This window comes from Coturnix japonica, chromosome 1 (assembly GCF_054131305.1).
Source record: "Coturnix japonica strain WE chromosome 1, WE-NBRP24, whole genome shotgun sequence".
Classification (NCBI taxonomy): Eukaryota; Metazoa; Chordata; class Aves; order Galliformes; family Phasianidae; genus Coturnix; species Coturnix japonica.
In genome coordinates this window covers 22,052,745-22,068,810 of record NC_140663.1, presented here as the reverse complement: position 1 = coordinate 22,068,810, position 16,066 = coordinate 22,052,745, and the positions used below count along the sequence as shown (strand labels likewise).

The following is a 16,066-nucleotide window of genomic DNA, read 5'->3' as shown; positions in this document are numbered from 1 at the left end:
AGCTAACACTTCTGCTCATATCATCTTCATTTCCCTGAAGTATAAGGCTGCAGTACTCTGACAAAACCCCTTGCAATTGTAGATTGAAGGGTGGGTTCGTGCTTGGAAGCTTTTCAATGATATCGCTAAGAGGTCTTTTCAGGACATCAGCAGCTCAGGGCCTTAAGAGTGGTTGAAGATTTTGCAGCTGTTTTAAGAGCCTAGTGATCCTCAGAGACTCATACTGGGTGCCAGACGGGGCAAACACAGACCTAATCCTGAACTTCTGATTGCAGTGACTGCATACAGGCCCTGGTTACATACTCTACAGTGTGGAGGGAGAATAGCAATGAAATGGCAAGGCTTCGTCAGGCACACAGAAGACATCTTCAGATCTTCTCTATGGTGAGATTTTTGCTTTTGGTCCTTGAGCTGCAGAAAAGATGAGAGGTGACAGAAGCTGCTGTCACTATCAGGTGACAGTGCTTTGCCAGGTCAGTGGCTCCAAGCTCACAGGGCAGTGCTCAGGTGCTGCAGGTGCCAGGGGCAAAGCTGGGGCCCTTCATTGTCTCAACCTATTCTCTTCAGTGAAGAAGGGTTCAGCTGCTCTGCCAGAGATTTTTCTGCATCTAGATCACTGCTCCTGGACTTTTAGGAATACTCCGGGTGTCAGTGAGAACTAGGGACCTGCAGTAGCCAAAGGGAGTGCATTTCATTGCGGTAATACTGTGGCTGTGTTACAAAGGTCAACAATGTGATCAGTTTGCAGGGCAAGCATATCATATTTTTAACCACTGTTATGAACAACCCAATGTGGTTTTGCTGTGGATACAACTGGCAGAACTTCAAAAAGTATTGTGCAAAAGTGAAAGCTTGCAAAAGAAGTTTTCTTCTACGTTCACAAAATTTGCAAAGGACCATTTTTCTTCTGTGTTTCCTAAGGTCCTGAAAGTTGTCCCTATAGCTGGGAAAAGTCTCATGTACGTTAGAGACAAGAACAGGAACAATTCTGAAAAGAAGGGCCACTCTGTGAGTTGCTTGCCAGCTCTATCACATCTTAACCCTCTTCTTATGATGACAGACAAACTCCAGTCATAGCTGAATGGGGAGCAGTGAACAGTTTAATCTTTAATGCTCCACAGTTTGTAAATGTGTAGATCTCCCTTATGGCTGGCTACCATCTTCTGGCTCTAGCAGCAGGGATTCACAATCTTCAGTCTCAGCAGAAGAAGGGCATTCCTAGGCTGTCTCTGACCTACATTTTAATATTTCATTTCATTTCCACAGTTGATCAGCAGTGAAAAAAGTGACTGGCTTAGAGCCTCAGCATTTCTTATAAAGCATCAAGGACAGTGTCATTTGTTGTATTCAGGATTCTTGAAAGGTATTTCAGGTTAAAATGAAACAGGCTTTTACATGTAATTAGAAAAATACTATGCATTTGCCAAGCTAGGGTTATAGTTCTTCAGCAGATCTTCTCCACATATGAACTCATGGCAAATGTAGATTTTATTCATGCTTGCCAGAGGATAGACAAGCCAGGTAGCCTCTTATCTTCTCCATTCCAGTGGACATCAGTCACCTGTACTTAAAATTGATTAGCTGTAATCTTTCAAGCATGAACATCTTGTGGTTCTATGGTGATCCTATGAATCACAGGCTTTTTGCCTTCTTAAAGAGTATTGATTTGTTGTTGGTTTTTTCCCCACAAGAATTAATAAAGGAAACACCGCTCAGCAACCGAGATGCACTTCCTGTCAAACAATGTCCTTTGTTACCTTCCTGGTCATCCTTCTGCTACAAATACCGATGACAGAGTGCTGAGGCAAATCCTTAGTGAAATGTTTTGTTTACAGTGTTTGCAGGCTGTCTTTCCTAGACACCTGGCCAGCAGAACAAAGGTTTTACCAGAGTACAATGCCACACACTTCCTCCAAAATCCTCTATGTGCATTACCAGCATTCAGCAAATCTGCTTCAAAATTTATTTTAAGAACGAAAATTTCAAGGTCAAATATCCTCAAGAATCATTAGCGGGACTCAGTATTCCAATAGCGGTTGTATATTCTCCATCAGAGAGTTTCAGATACATCAAAATATTCTACAGGAACTTTTTAATTTCATTGGAATTGTAAATCAAAAGAAAAAGCCAGCCACAAATTAATTTCTGCAGTGTTGAAACAAGTCAATTATCATTGCAGCTTTTCTGCTTCAGATAACATGCATTTTCAAATGTTTTTCTATGATCTGTTGCCTAAAATTATGAAAATTCCTACAGCGCTGGAGTTCCCTTCCTCAGCCTGCCTTAGAGTTGGCTACAAAATGTGTAAGATAAAGAAATCTTTGCATGGATATCTCACTCAAAAAGGCTTTTTTCTTTTTTTTTCTTGGCAGAACTTTTGTAAGCAAAGGTAACATCTATTAGGCAGCCGTAGGACTGAAAAATAAAACAGGATAAAAACATTTGAAATACAGAATCACAGAACCACAGAAGGGCTGAGGTTGGAAAGTTCCCCTAGAGACCATCTGGTCCAATGCCTGCTTAAACAAGGCTACTGGAGCAGGTTGCCCAGGACTGTGATCTTTTGAAGATCTCCAAGGTGGAGACACCACAGCCCCTCTGAGAAACCTGAACAGCACAGGAATGCTTCCCGGTGTTCAGAGTTTCTGCCTACTGTCTCTTGTTCTGGCACTGGGTCCCACTGAAAAGAGCCTGGCTTCATCCTCCTTGCATCCTCCCATCAGGTAATTATATACAGCCCTCAGACATCCCAGTGCTAACCACTTCTGGTCAACAACTGACCCATACAAATACATCTGGCCCATTTTGGGAGTTGTTATAAATAAGTAATAAACCTCTGATCTAGGGCTGAGAAGAGAAGAAAATTCAGGCTTTACTGATAGGAAAGACGCATATCATGGGGAGGCAGTCAGAGCTAAGATGTGTCATAAGAATTTAATGACAAGATCTCTGGCTATCAGTGTCAGAATTTTGATTGATTTGTCAAGGGAAAAAAAGTGAATGTCATTGCTGTAGAATTAATGTTGTTTTAATTAGAAATAACACTTTAATTACTTAATTACATTAAATCATTAAAAAATAATTAATTGCTAGTTGTAAAAAAACCATCATTGTTTATACTCTACCAAAATATTTGTGCTTGGAAGTGAATAATACTATGGTAATAGTTGCTCGTTACAAGGTACCTCACCTGTAGGTCTCAGTAGCGTGACCCACTGTGAATAGAATGATCTTGCAAAAGCACTTGAAAATGCTTATTAAACATTAATGAGTTCTGCCCGCAGCCCTTGGGGGTAAAACGTGCTCTCTAGCATTTTGCCTGTTGGATAAACTAAGGCAGGTGATTTATGCAAATTATTAGGGGTCAGTGTAGAAAAATAGCACCTCTCATTTTGAATGCACTTGTCCTCAACAAAGATCTTCCACACCCTTTGCATTTGTAGTTTATTTAACTGAAGTTACAAAGACTCTTCTTACACACTGCTGCCACAGCTGCAAGCAAGGCAGCATCTGGGAAAATACGCAATTATACCCTGATTAAACATGAATACATTCAAAAGGGCAAAATACAAGGCAGGCATCATGGTTCTGTAAGAAGTCCATATGCAGAACCATCGGATGCTGGACATCACAGGTTATAAAGCAAAAAGGAATTAGCTGCTGATAACAGAAAGTTCAGTTCCACATCTGTCTTCTTATTTCATCCCATATTCCTCCTTTTGTTGTTCATACACACAAGAAAAAAAAAAAAAGGAATGGAAAAGAATAGTCTGCCACCCAAGCTTAAATTGGAGCAGGTCAGTGACAATCTGCTGTGCAATCTCATATCCGGAATTTCTATATAAATCAGAACCATGGGTGGCTATCCCATTTCGCTGCTGTGCAACAATGCGGGTAGAAAGGCTTTTCAGACTTATTTTTATAATAAACAGGAAGAGGCAGAGTGCATGGATGCCTACATACACGTCAAGCAAGAAGCCCTCCCTGAGGAGCAGCTCCTCTGAGCATTGCCGCTGGCTGTGGGGATGGTGGCAGGGCTGCAGCACAGGGCCTACACGGGGCTGTTTGTGAGGCCTGTGGCCCCACCGATTCCTCTGCCTACAGCCTGACAGTGCTTTAAAGACTCTTCCGACCTGTAAATTAAGTTATGCTTTTCATTTAGGCGGAGCTAACGGGTCTTGTTGCTACCAGGTAGCCTGCAAGGTGCTGAAACACTGCTTGACAGGCAGGAGTGGTGACACTGCTAAAAGACTGTCACAACATTATTTATTTAGTATTGTACAGAAGTCAAAGAGGCTTTCCTATGCGGGGATAAGTTTCTCTCACAGATTCAGCATGCTAAGTACTGAATACCAACTGGATTACTAGCAGCTGGAAGTAAGAATTAATTTACATTATGTTCACTACAATAAGAGTCTAGTAAGAAAACCTTGCTGATTTTTTATTGAATATTCAGTTACAGATGCTAAGCCTAGAATATAAGCAGCAAGCAATTAAAAATGTCAGTACTATTCAATTATAGTCTCTGTAGTTATATTTTCTGGTTATTTTTAAATCTAGCTAAGAAGTAAAAAAAGATTCCTGTCATGATTTTCAAAGCACAGTCCAATTAAACATAAATAGGTTAATTTTAATCTTCAAGAAGTTTTTAGTAATTGTTTGGAGACAATGAAATAAACATGAAAAATGCCTAGAGGTTTGCTGTCACTGCAACCCTTTGGAAAGCAAAAATCAGCATTCTTGTCTATGTTGGGCAGAACAGACAGCCTGTAAAAGGGAGCTATCCAAAAGGTTTGTCTGTTCTCCAGACGTTGTCTGTACAGCAGACACATGGATCTTTTAGTTATTCAGAAAATGCCATGCTCTGTTTAGTAGATGGATAACTGCTTATTTCCTAATCCCAACTTTTTACTGCAGAGCCACTGAGGCACCTTCAGGGTCACATAACTGTATCTGCTTGCAGCAATGCAGCAGCAGCACAGCTGTCCAATAGGCTGCAAGTATAGAATACATGCAGGATTCAGGAGAAAGCAAACCTGGCTTGTCCATGAAGATGGAAAAGATCTAGGTCTTAAAAGCAATTAGCATCTTTGAATGTGGGATTTGATCACATGTGAAGAGAGAAAATAAGGTGGGAACTAACACTGCAGTTCCTATGCTCATGTTTCAGAGAATGAATGCCAGTTTGCTCACCTTCGGTCAGCCAATTTTAGCTCCTTAAATCAGAGGTAGATTGCACACGATGTAGTCATGTACAACAAAGGAAGCCAGACTGACCATGCGATAGATAAACCAATGGGCTTACCTATCTGAAAAGCAATCAAAATGAATATTGTAAAGCAGCAGCTTCCAGAAATATCCTGAAGGCATGAGAGGGCTATTTTTCCTGGGCACAATATAATTACACAATACCGCTATGAGAAAGACAGTTCCTGTATTTAAATTATTCTGGCAGATGTAGATTTGCTACAGTATTTATTCAGGCAATCAGAAACTAATACTCTAAGTCATCTCGAGAGCCCAATTCAGCCAGGGCTTTCATCCCGTTGACATCAAAGGAGTCAGTCAGTGAGTGTTGTCTGCTCCATCAGTCTCAAAGGAGCAGGAGGAAAAGACAAAAGGCTTCTGAGGTATCATGGAAGGCACGATGGCTTGTTTATAGGATAAACACAACTAACATGCTTAAACTCCATCAGTCAGACCTTGGTTGACCCGAAACCTTGAAAATTTTACTCTTGGCTCCCACTAACCAAAGAACTGCCCTTCTGCCCCTGGGGAATTAGAAAGGAGGAGCAGAAAGAAGTGAGAGCACCTCGGCAAACAGCTCAACTGACATTGAAAACACATGTTTAACAGAGATCAGAAATGCACAGAACATATTAGATAAAGCCATGAGGCCTGGCAAGATGTTTTGTTACAGGTAGAAAATCTTACATTCTTGTCAATGAAGCAAAACTGGAACTGAGCATACTGTACACAAATGTGTTTTAAATTCACAATGTGGATAGTATGAAATTTCTCCCCATTTTTATCTTCTCAGCACTGTAAAAATCCAGATAGTTTAACTCAGGCAAATTAGAGACTTGCAATAAAGAACTTGAATGCTGGAGAATAGGATGTGCAAACAGCAGCATGAGCAACCTGAAGTGTAGACTGAACTTGGGAGAGGAAGGTAACTGGCAGTGCAACACCAGAACCTGCTGCTGCTGTAAGGCAGCTGGAGCAACACTGCAGACTTTGAGTTAAGAATAACAACATATTTCTTTTAACAAAATCTAATAACATATAACACCAATAAGAAGAAACGCAAAAAAATAGATTCTATTAAAGAGATAGTCATATCAATCCCTGTACAACTGTACCCAAGGAAGTTGAAAAAAAGAAAAACAAGCATCCCATGCAATATCTTTAGGTCCAAATACCTTGAAAAAATCAGTCTGAAATTGCCTGAAAGGAACTGTGCACAGTGTATAATGCTTCAGTATTACTAATCAGTAAAGTGGTTAACCTGCCCGTTCATTACACAATAGAAGAATCTGAGCACACAAAAGTGGCTGGTCAGTTCGTCTCTTCTAATTTCCATTGTGTTTGGCACTTTGTTTCTGTTTATTTCAAGTGCAGCCATTTATAACGTTGTAAGCATAAGTCTTACAGACATTCTTGCGGTGCAGCATAGACCAGCTCTCTGACAGAATTAGCATGGCTCCTCAAAAAGGAAAAGCAATCGCTGATACGCAAACTCTTTTTTATCACAGTTTTCTTACAGTCAAAATTAATTCCTTTTGTGTGAGAACTGGCCATTTACCAGACAAAACTACATGTTTTTTCAAAAAGCAGATTACCAGAAATCTAATAATTGTTGTGTTGGGTTTCTTTTTTTTTTTTCTCCCCTTAACGTAGATTACCAGAAATCTAAATCATCTATTTTTCTTTTATTATTATTATTATTTTTCCTTAAAACCTGAAACATCTCAGGATTTTTCCTGTGGCGGTTGATGAAATCTGTAGCTGTCTCCAGTCCCCTCTGTTTCCCAGGTTTCCTATCTGGGCAAGATATAATACGATGAGTCCCACAGCAGGTCAGTAAAAGGGAAAAGCACACCAAGGGAGGAGCGGCTTGTTTAAGAAGCCCACACAACTGAAGAGTTTGGAGCATGAGGCATGCAGACTACTGGTCTCATGAGACGCTTGAGGTAACAAAACAACCATTTTCAATTGAAAACATGAGCTTCATTTTTCATCATAAAGCAGAGTTTTCATTAAGAAAAATAATTTCCGAGCAGCTCCAATAACAACAGTCCAGTGGCAAACACAGTTCAATAGCTTATTAAAACTGAAGTGAGGAATTTGCATGTTATGAAATTGGGGCATGGCCAAGATGTTCTCGGAAGAGAAGGGCTTTTGCTAATCATTAACAGCCACCAGTGCCAGTGATAACACTTTGTCCAAAACCTGTTACCTCCGATGCTCTGCACCTCCTAAGACCCTGTGAAGTAGGAAATCAGGAAGGTTTCATGGAAAACTCAGCAACCAATAAACGCTTATTTTTCCAAAGCCGAGTTAAAACCTTTCTTTTGCCAAGAAGCAAATTATTCAACACGTATACCTCATTCTCTATCTGCATGAGATGGAGCAGTCCTTCCTATAGTTAACTGCTGGTGTTATTAGTAAGTACTGAATCAACAGACAAGGTCCATGTTAGCAAGAAAGGCATCACACTTTTTCAGCACAAACTGAAACAACTTCTCAGAGCACAAGCTTGAACACCCAAATGCGTGAGGCACAGCCAGCTGAAGTACTTCTAAGATTATTAAAATGCTCTTGTTCTTCAGCACTGGGCAGCTGTAATTGTTTACTGCCATCAGTTTATTGGCAGCTGTGAACTTGTGAAGGCTGTCAGAAAGTGGGCACTAGCTTACGGTCATTTTGCAGCATCTTAGTGAAGGTTTTCCAGCAAAATACAGCTCTAACATTGAGAACTGTTCTCTTCGGCATTCGTACAGAGTCTGTGAGGGGTAGGATGACAGGAAACAGCGCAGCCTTGAACAGTACCACCAGAAGGTGGGTGATAGTTGTAAAAGCAGTGGGCATTGCTGGATCCAGCCCCAGCAGCTGGCACCCTGCCTGAGCACCGCTGTCTGCAGGGAGCTGTGGACAGACACAGCAGGGACAGATAGGCAGCCACAAAGCAGCTGGGAGCACGTCTGTCATTGCTACCACAAGTCCAATGCTTCATCAGCCCCAGGTGCAGAAGGGCCAGCTGAGGGCTTTAAGGAAGGGTCAGATAACAGAGACAGTGTCTTGCCAGGAGGAAAAGCCCCATCCAAAGAGGAAAGCCTCACATAGCCAGTTAGATCTATATAATAGGTCTACAACCTGCAGGAAAAATGCCCTGTTAAAGGATTACTGTTGCAGAGCTGTCTGGCAGGAATATTTGAGCTGTACTACATTGCCATTCACAACAAACTTCCTACTACTTTATCTAGGCCCTTTTAATCTTTCAAGGAGGATATTTGTGACAAAAGCTCTATACTCACAGAACAAGCAAACGAAAAAAACCACAAGATACAAATGAGAGAAGATATGAGAGAGGTTAGCTCCCAAAAGTTTCATTTCTAAGCTCCCTGTGTTTGAGTTGCATTTTTATGCCAAATTCATGAAGAGAATAATATATTTATAGTTTATAGCGCTTAGCTCTATTGTTTTACTTTTGTTCTGCCTTGGACCTTAGAAGACCTGTTATGCTCCATCTCTTTCACAGGAGACCAGGCCTGTGTGAGGTGTGCAGCCTGCACAGCAGGTCAGGCACTGGGATAGCAGTTCTTCACAGTGTGCAGCACGTCACTCGGCCACGCTCACACCTACTGCCTCAGGCAAAAGCAGGACTCTGGAAAATTCACTTTATTTGCAAATGCACATGGAGCAGATTGACCAGGCACAGCACAGAAAAGTATTACTTGGACACAGACCATCACAGCTCCTTGTGTCTGCCTAAGACAACAATAAAAAACACAATGGTTAGGTGAGATTGCTGACTCCCTTGTATCTTGGTTTTAAAATATAATACCAATATTGACTTCAGATCTTGCTCGATTGACTTTAATTTGAGCCAGGCCTCTACAGAAAGCTGTTGCCCGGGTAACAAATGCTGTGCACCATAATAAGGCAAATTGCTGTTGAAATAAATAATAATTATGGCCCAGGTTTCAAGAGTATGCTCTTTCCCTTTACTTTAAGCTTGCCCCAGGCAAGGCTGTGGACACTGGTTTTGCTGGGAGGGCAGAGCACACACTCCCCCTCCGCTCCCATTGCACCCCTGGTCATGCACATATGGAGACTTTCAGAATTGTATTTATTTCCTCAAGGGTACATCAATACCAAGTACAAATACCAAGAGAAATAGCAGCTCTTATTTGGGCTCAGTGTCTCTCACCAGAGGGCTCACAGAGAAGTACTGCCAGCCATGGCTCACCAGGACATTAAGTCCACCCCTGCACCCTGCAGAGCTCTGCCCTTGTGCACCAGCTCACAGCCCTGGGCACAGGGGCTGTTCGGTACACATCACTTTCCATCTAACAGTTCAGTGATTCACAGACAAGGATGAGATCAAAGGAGGGCAAGGGGTGACATGCTGTCTTGCCTAGCACACATTAATTTGCACTCAGAAATTATTTGCACTGGAAAAGCAGATGTTGAAGGGAATCCGGGTGGATGTTTTCACTTTTTCCCCTCTTCCCCAGTTTTTCTTGAGTATGGCTCTCTCATCACCTAACACAATCAGCCACTATCTGGCTACCCTGTGGTTGAAATAGTAGTGGGACAGCACCAGCCACAGGAAGCATACCTTCACCCACAGCCCTGTCACAGCCTCACATCCCATCTTGCTGTTTCATCACCAGGGATCAGAGCAAGGAAGTCAACTGTAAAGTGTGTGTGTGAGAAGTAAGCTGCCATGAGACTGCACAAGACACAATGTTCCCTCATCACAGATGGTAGCCATCAGCAAACACCTCCACTGGAAGGCAGCACAGCCTCCTTGCTTGGACCTGGTACTCATATCATGTAAGAATCATGCTCAGATTATCAAAACACACAGTTCCTCTACAATCTAAGAGGTTTTCTTCTGCAGAGAGTATGGCACAGAGGACAGTCCTATTAAACTATAGAAGGTATCTGTCCAGGCCTGCAGGGAGAGGGAGGTGATAGTCCTCCTCTACTCAGATCTTGTGATGCCCCATCTGCAGTACTGTGTCCAGGCCTGGGGCCCCCAGCACAGGAAGGATGTGGAGCTCTTGGAGTGGGTCCAGAGGAGGGCCACTAAGATGACCAGAGGGATTCAGCACCTCTCCTATGAGGAAAGTTTGAGGGAACTGGGCTTGTTTAGCTTGGAAAAGAGAAGGCTCTGAGGAGACCTCATTGTGGCCTTCCAATATTTGAAGGGAGCATACAAACAGGGGGGATGCCTGTTTACAAGCATGAATAGTAACAGGACAGGGGGAATGGTTTTAAACTGACACACAGGGGAGGTTTAGGTTAGATATTAGGAGGAAGTTTTTTACGCAGAGGGTAGTGACACACTGGAACAGGTTGCCCAAGGAGGCTGTAGATGCCCCATCCCTGGAGACATTCAAGGCCAGGCTGGATGTGGCTCTGAGCAGCCTGGTCTGGTGGTTGGCGACCCTGCACATAGCAGGAGTGTTGAAACTCGATAATCATTGTGGTCCTTTTCAACCCAGGCCATTTTACGATTCTATGATCTTCCTGTGATTTCTATGGCATTTCCATCTCTGACATATGCTTGCTTTCTAGAGCTTACAGCCATTCTGCCTGATAAACTACTATACATCCTAAATTATTAACAGTGGCAGCAGTCAGGGAAGTGAGAGGGTATGGAAAGAAACATTCAAAAGGCCTCTTTACTGAGGAGGATGTTTTCTCTCTGTTAGGAGCAGCTGTGAGAGGGTGGACTTAGTTTGGGGCGGAGTGTGTAAGACCAGTCCTCCTCTTGGCTTCTCCAGCTTCAGAAGGAGCTGGGTCCATATGAAGACCCCTGCACAACTGTCTTCACATCATATTTTCCAGCATGATTCAGATTTGGTCCAAACTCCTTTCAGATGGAGGCCAGGGAGATACTGTGTGCATCCCTACATGACTGTTCCCAATAAAATTCACACACCTCTTCAGAAATTCAATAGGAGCTTTGAAAGCAAACTGAGCTGCTGCTGCAGTCACTATGGTGTAAGCTCTGGGCTTCTGCCCAGACAATGTGTGCTTTTCAGTCAGACTTTAAAAGTCCAAGCTGAAAATAAAAGGATCAACTATGGAAAGTGAATTTTCACCTACTTTAGCTACTTTCTGAGACTACCAAAAATGCACAGAACATGGATTCACTGCCCCACTGAGAAGGAATGACATTTTCTACAGCTATCAGCCCAGCTAACTTAATGAGCCCTGAAACCACTTAAAATGTGTGGGTATGTGCATGCATGCATGTCCTGGAGGGCAGGGAGGCAGAGGGAACCAGAGACATCTTATCAGAAAACACAGTCTGTTTGGCACACACAATCTTATCTAATTATTCAGAACATTTAACATCACCTAACTCCAGATAAGAATCTCTTTCCTCCTCCACCACCCTCTCTTTGCTGAAACTTAATACACAGAGACTAACACAGCACAGAACCATCTCATTGAACTTGGAGATGCAAGATGACAACTCATGACCTTTGCCATTGAGTGCCAGCCAAGTTACATATGTCTGGGAGTCTCGGGAGGCCAACATTTGTCACTACACTGACAATGAAATATGGCTGAGCCCATTGTTTCACAGAAATGCAGCAGCAGCCTCAACCCTGGCTAGTGGCAATGAGGGGCATCTTGCAGGCTGTAGCACAGTGTTCCCTGGGAGATCCTGATGTGCTGTGCACCCTGGACAATTCTTTGGGCCTGGGAGATGACACAGCCATGAGAATGATGGGAGAGCTCGGAACATCTTTGGAGACTGGGACCTTCAGCATTGCCAGCCCTGAAAGGGTGAACAAATGTCATGCTTTGTAAAAGGCTATTATGGCTTGGAAGAAAAAGGTCTTCAGCAACGTAGTATATTTCTTCACTAGGCTGCTACTTGTGAATCCTGTGTTCTTCAAACTGGGGGTTGCTGACTCTCCTGTGCACATTTCATTTAGCCAAGGGAAAGAAACTCTGAATCAGACTGTTTACTTGGGTGTAGCTGATCCTCCACTGTGATGGCCAAGTTTGTCTTGTAGGCTTAGAAAAACAGCCAAAGGCCAAGCAGGCTGCCATATAGCTGTTATTCATCATTTGGTGTCCACAATGAATGGATATAACTGCAAGGACATTTTGCACTGTGTGAAATAGGCGTGCACAAAGACCAAGTAGCAGGATGCTTAAACCAGCTTCTGCTGTGTGGGAAAGTTCTGTCTCCAATTACTAACTTCACAACAACGACTAAGTTTAACTGACTCCTGAGTTAATATCCCTCAAGCCATTTAAATTTGGAGATATATTTTAAAACAACCCTGCCTTTCTACATCTCTGCAGATGAGAATACCATAATCACCTAGATTTTGGCAACATTCAACGTTTGAGCACACATCTTTCACTTAAAGAGTAGCATTGCTCCATACCTTGTACCAGAATATTGAGGTCCTTGCCCATCGTCAAGGACTGTCAAGGAAAATGCTCCAGAAATCATGCTGTGATAAAGACGCTGGAATACATGATTAATGGGGATGCCTTATTAATTTTCAGTTTAAATATCTATCTTCAGCTATTTGTGATAACAGACCTTTTCTGTAAACTGAAGTAAAGCCACAACCCATATGCAACCAGATCAACATTTTGTTGCCAGCAGTATTTTCCCAAGCAGTGACGATCTCTGCCCCTGCTACTCTAACAGCTACATTGCTGGATCATCTAAAGAAAGACTCTCCTGCTTCTCCCCCATCGGAGGATACTTCAATCACAGTGAGTCCACAGGTTGCACCCTCACTCTCTTCAAAAAAAAAAAAAAAAAAAAAAAAAAAAAGAAAAGAAAAAGAAAAAGAAAAAGAAAAAAAGAGAAGGACATCTCTCCAGATTATTCATGAGAAATGAGATGGGATGATCTCAGCTCTTGTCATCACCCAGCTCTCCAGGTTTTCAGGCACCAGACAGTACCATGAAGTCGTACTTCTCTTTCTTTTAGCATCCTAAACTGCCAGGTTTATCTCACTTCTAATTCTGTACTTGAAAATTTACCAGCAGATACGCACAGCTACAAGAATAAAAGCATTAATTCTAAGTGCAAATATTTGAATTTCTGCTTCTAAGCACTGTAGTATTTGACTCTGCTAAAATGAAAGACCCAAGTGTTCATCCAAGGATACTGTAGTGCAGCATGAATACAAGCTTTCTTTGTTTTCCCACCAACCTTAACCATTCTCTTTCTAGAAGCAAAATTTCTTATATGATTTTCTAATCATAGATGCCTCTATGATTTCTGGCTCACTATAGGAGCATTTCTGTGATAAATCCAGTAGGAACTCTCCTTTTAGATGTAAAAGACTGACCATTCCTCTTTTGTGTGTTCAGCCATGTGTTACTGCAGAGTTGAGGAACAAAAGTTTTGTTTTCAAGATTTTTAATTTATGTTTTTATTGGTCATCAGTCCATCAGAAAAAAATTATTAATCGTTCTGAATTTCTTTATTCATGTTTTTATTTCTAAACTCTAAAAATAGCTCAGTGTATTAGTCCCCTTAAAAGAGGATTCCAATATTTCAACTGTAGGCTAGCAATCAGAAGAGTACAATAAATACTTCCCTATGCATGTAGATGGATATGCCCAGTTCAATATTCATCTGACAGCAGAGGTCTACAAAAGGGACTAAAACAAAGTCAGTGTGCAGTGTTGCCACCTCAGCCTCCAGCAATTTGAAGGTGCTTTATTTTGTACATCATCGACCTTGGTGTGATTTTCTCTGTTGGGTGTTTCAGAAGGAAAAGTCATGCGTAAGACTGGAAAATACACTGAGGAAATGAGACAAATATCAGAACTCTGCTAAAGTCAATAGATTTACATTTGAATAAAACTGCTAGAAGAAGAAAAGTAAAGATACATTTTAAAATAGACTATGAATAAGCAGAAGAATTTGTCTTGACTGAAAACAACAGGAAAACGTCATGGTAATTTTTATCCATCTCTGAACCAATTCTTAGCTTCAGAGTGTAAACTCTTATTACTCTATTCATTTCCTACATAGCACTGAACAACTGTACTATTCCATTTCATCTCACTTCAGTATATTTGCGACGTGTTCTTTGCAGATAGAGGTTAGAGCAGGAAATTCAAACCACCTGAGTAGGAAGTCAACTGGCTCCAGCCCACCCTACACAAGGAGATGCCCCAGTGGTGTATCACACCCCTTACCAGGCAGCCAGGCCACTTCTGAAGGGTGGGTATGTTGGCCCTCACATTTGGTGCTGGATGTCCATGAGGAAGCAAAGAAGCAGTGAGTGCACATTGTGTGTAACATAGCCTTGAATGTTCTGAGGAGTTCAGAATGGCAGGCAAGAAGTCAGGGAGCCAGAGATGAGACAACCTGGAAGGTAGCGATACAGGTGGGACCTGATGGTTAGATCTCTGCCAGCTCCTGTGCCAGGAGTACCTGGAGGACCACCTGCAATCAGCTTCTTTCTGACCATATGGTTGACTACTGTCCTACCCTTTCTCTTGAGAATTAACCAGACATGCCAGAAAAAAACAGAAGGCCTGTGTAAAAACACGAACATGTTTACTTTTGGATGCAACACTGAAATATCTACTTTTACCTCCACAGTACAAAATCAAACTGTGCTGTCCTGAAACTCCTTTTGTTTGTATGTGATCACATTAAAATATAGTAATAAAATAACTCCTGAGAAAGAGGAGTACATTAATTCTGAGTGTCTTGGGGATATTATAGGCACAAGGTACATCCCCATTGTCCTCAGTGGAAGTGGTTCTAGACCTGAGGGACATTTCCAAGCTCGTTTTCATTTACTTATGCTGAATAATGACAACAAAAGAACTAAGGAGGATGAGCTATGCCAAGTCAAAATCCTTATGGTTCCTACTCATTTTAAAGTTCATAATGAAGTTTATTATAAGAACATCAATTCCATATTGCTGAGAATGGTGACCATAGAGTTGTGTAAGCATGAAAAGTTTCAGTCCTGGGTGTAACTATCCATCAGCTGCTGCTTTCCAAAACTATTTCAAGAGCCCAGTTCCCAGTGGATGTGTCCACACCACAGACCCAGTCACACCCCATACTATCTTGCATCTCCCTTGAGTGCTTCCAGACGGGACACCCCTTTGCTCTGAGGCATAGTTCTGCCTGGGCACTGCAGGTCATCAGTGCAACAGTGTTACAGAGAATGTAATTACATTCTGCAGAAAGAAAGAAAAAATCATACATACAGTGACATTGCTTCAGGGAGTAAAATTTGAAACAACCCTTCCTTGTTTCAAAGGTATAAATAACTCAAATCTCTTACCTTTTTAATGCTATGAAGGCTATAGTGTGCTCCTCTCTTGCATTTCTCACAGTAAAAAGAACAATGCTTTAGTGAAGATAGGATAAACAAGAGCAGACAAATCTTATCTGTGAACATAATTGCATCCTTACAGCTGAAAAGTAATCAGAACATTAGTTACACAAATAGGCAACAGAAAATAATTGCAGGGTTTGATTATGTACCTATATGACAGCTTCTCTAGCCTTCATATTCAAACAAAACCAGACTGCATAATCAATGATCCAGTGAAATGAATTCCATCAGAGAAACAAGTATGTGTTTATAGATTTGGAGTTGTAAGCACAAAGATGATTTCAAGCAGAGAAACACTGGCATGTAAGCAAGATGTTGAAATCTTTTTCTAATGCACTTCCAAAATGATTTTAAAGTCTGAGATTTCTCCAAAATATTGTTGTTTAAAGCCTAGTTATCTCCAACAGAAAAACGAAATAATTGTTATCAAACCCTGCAACAAACAAGTTATATGGTTGCCTAATCGCAGAAGC

General features: G+C 41.7%; 1 long non-coding RNA gene across 1 annotated transcript; it reads right to left on the bottom strand.

Moving 5' to 3' along the window:
- Positions 1–15,119: 15,119 nt before the first annotated feature.
- On the bottom strand, positions 15,120–15,669 carry LOC146762310 (uncharacterized). Its single transcript, XR_014939570.1, has 2 exons — positions 15,540–15,669; positions 15,120–15,432 (listed from the first exon to the last, which is right to left on the bottom strand). It is a non-coding gene; the product is annotated as an uncharacterized LOC146762310 (long non-coding RNA).
- Positions 15,670–16,066: the final 397 nt, after the last annotated feature.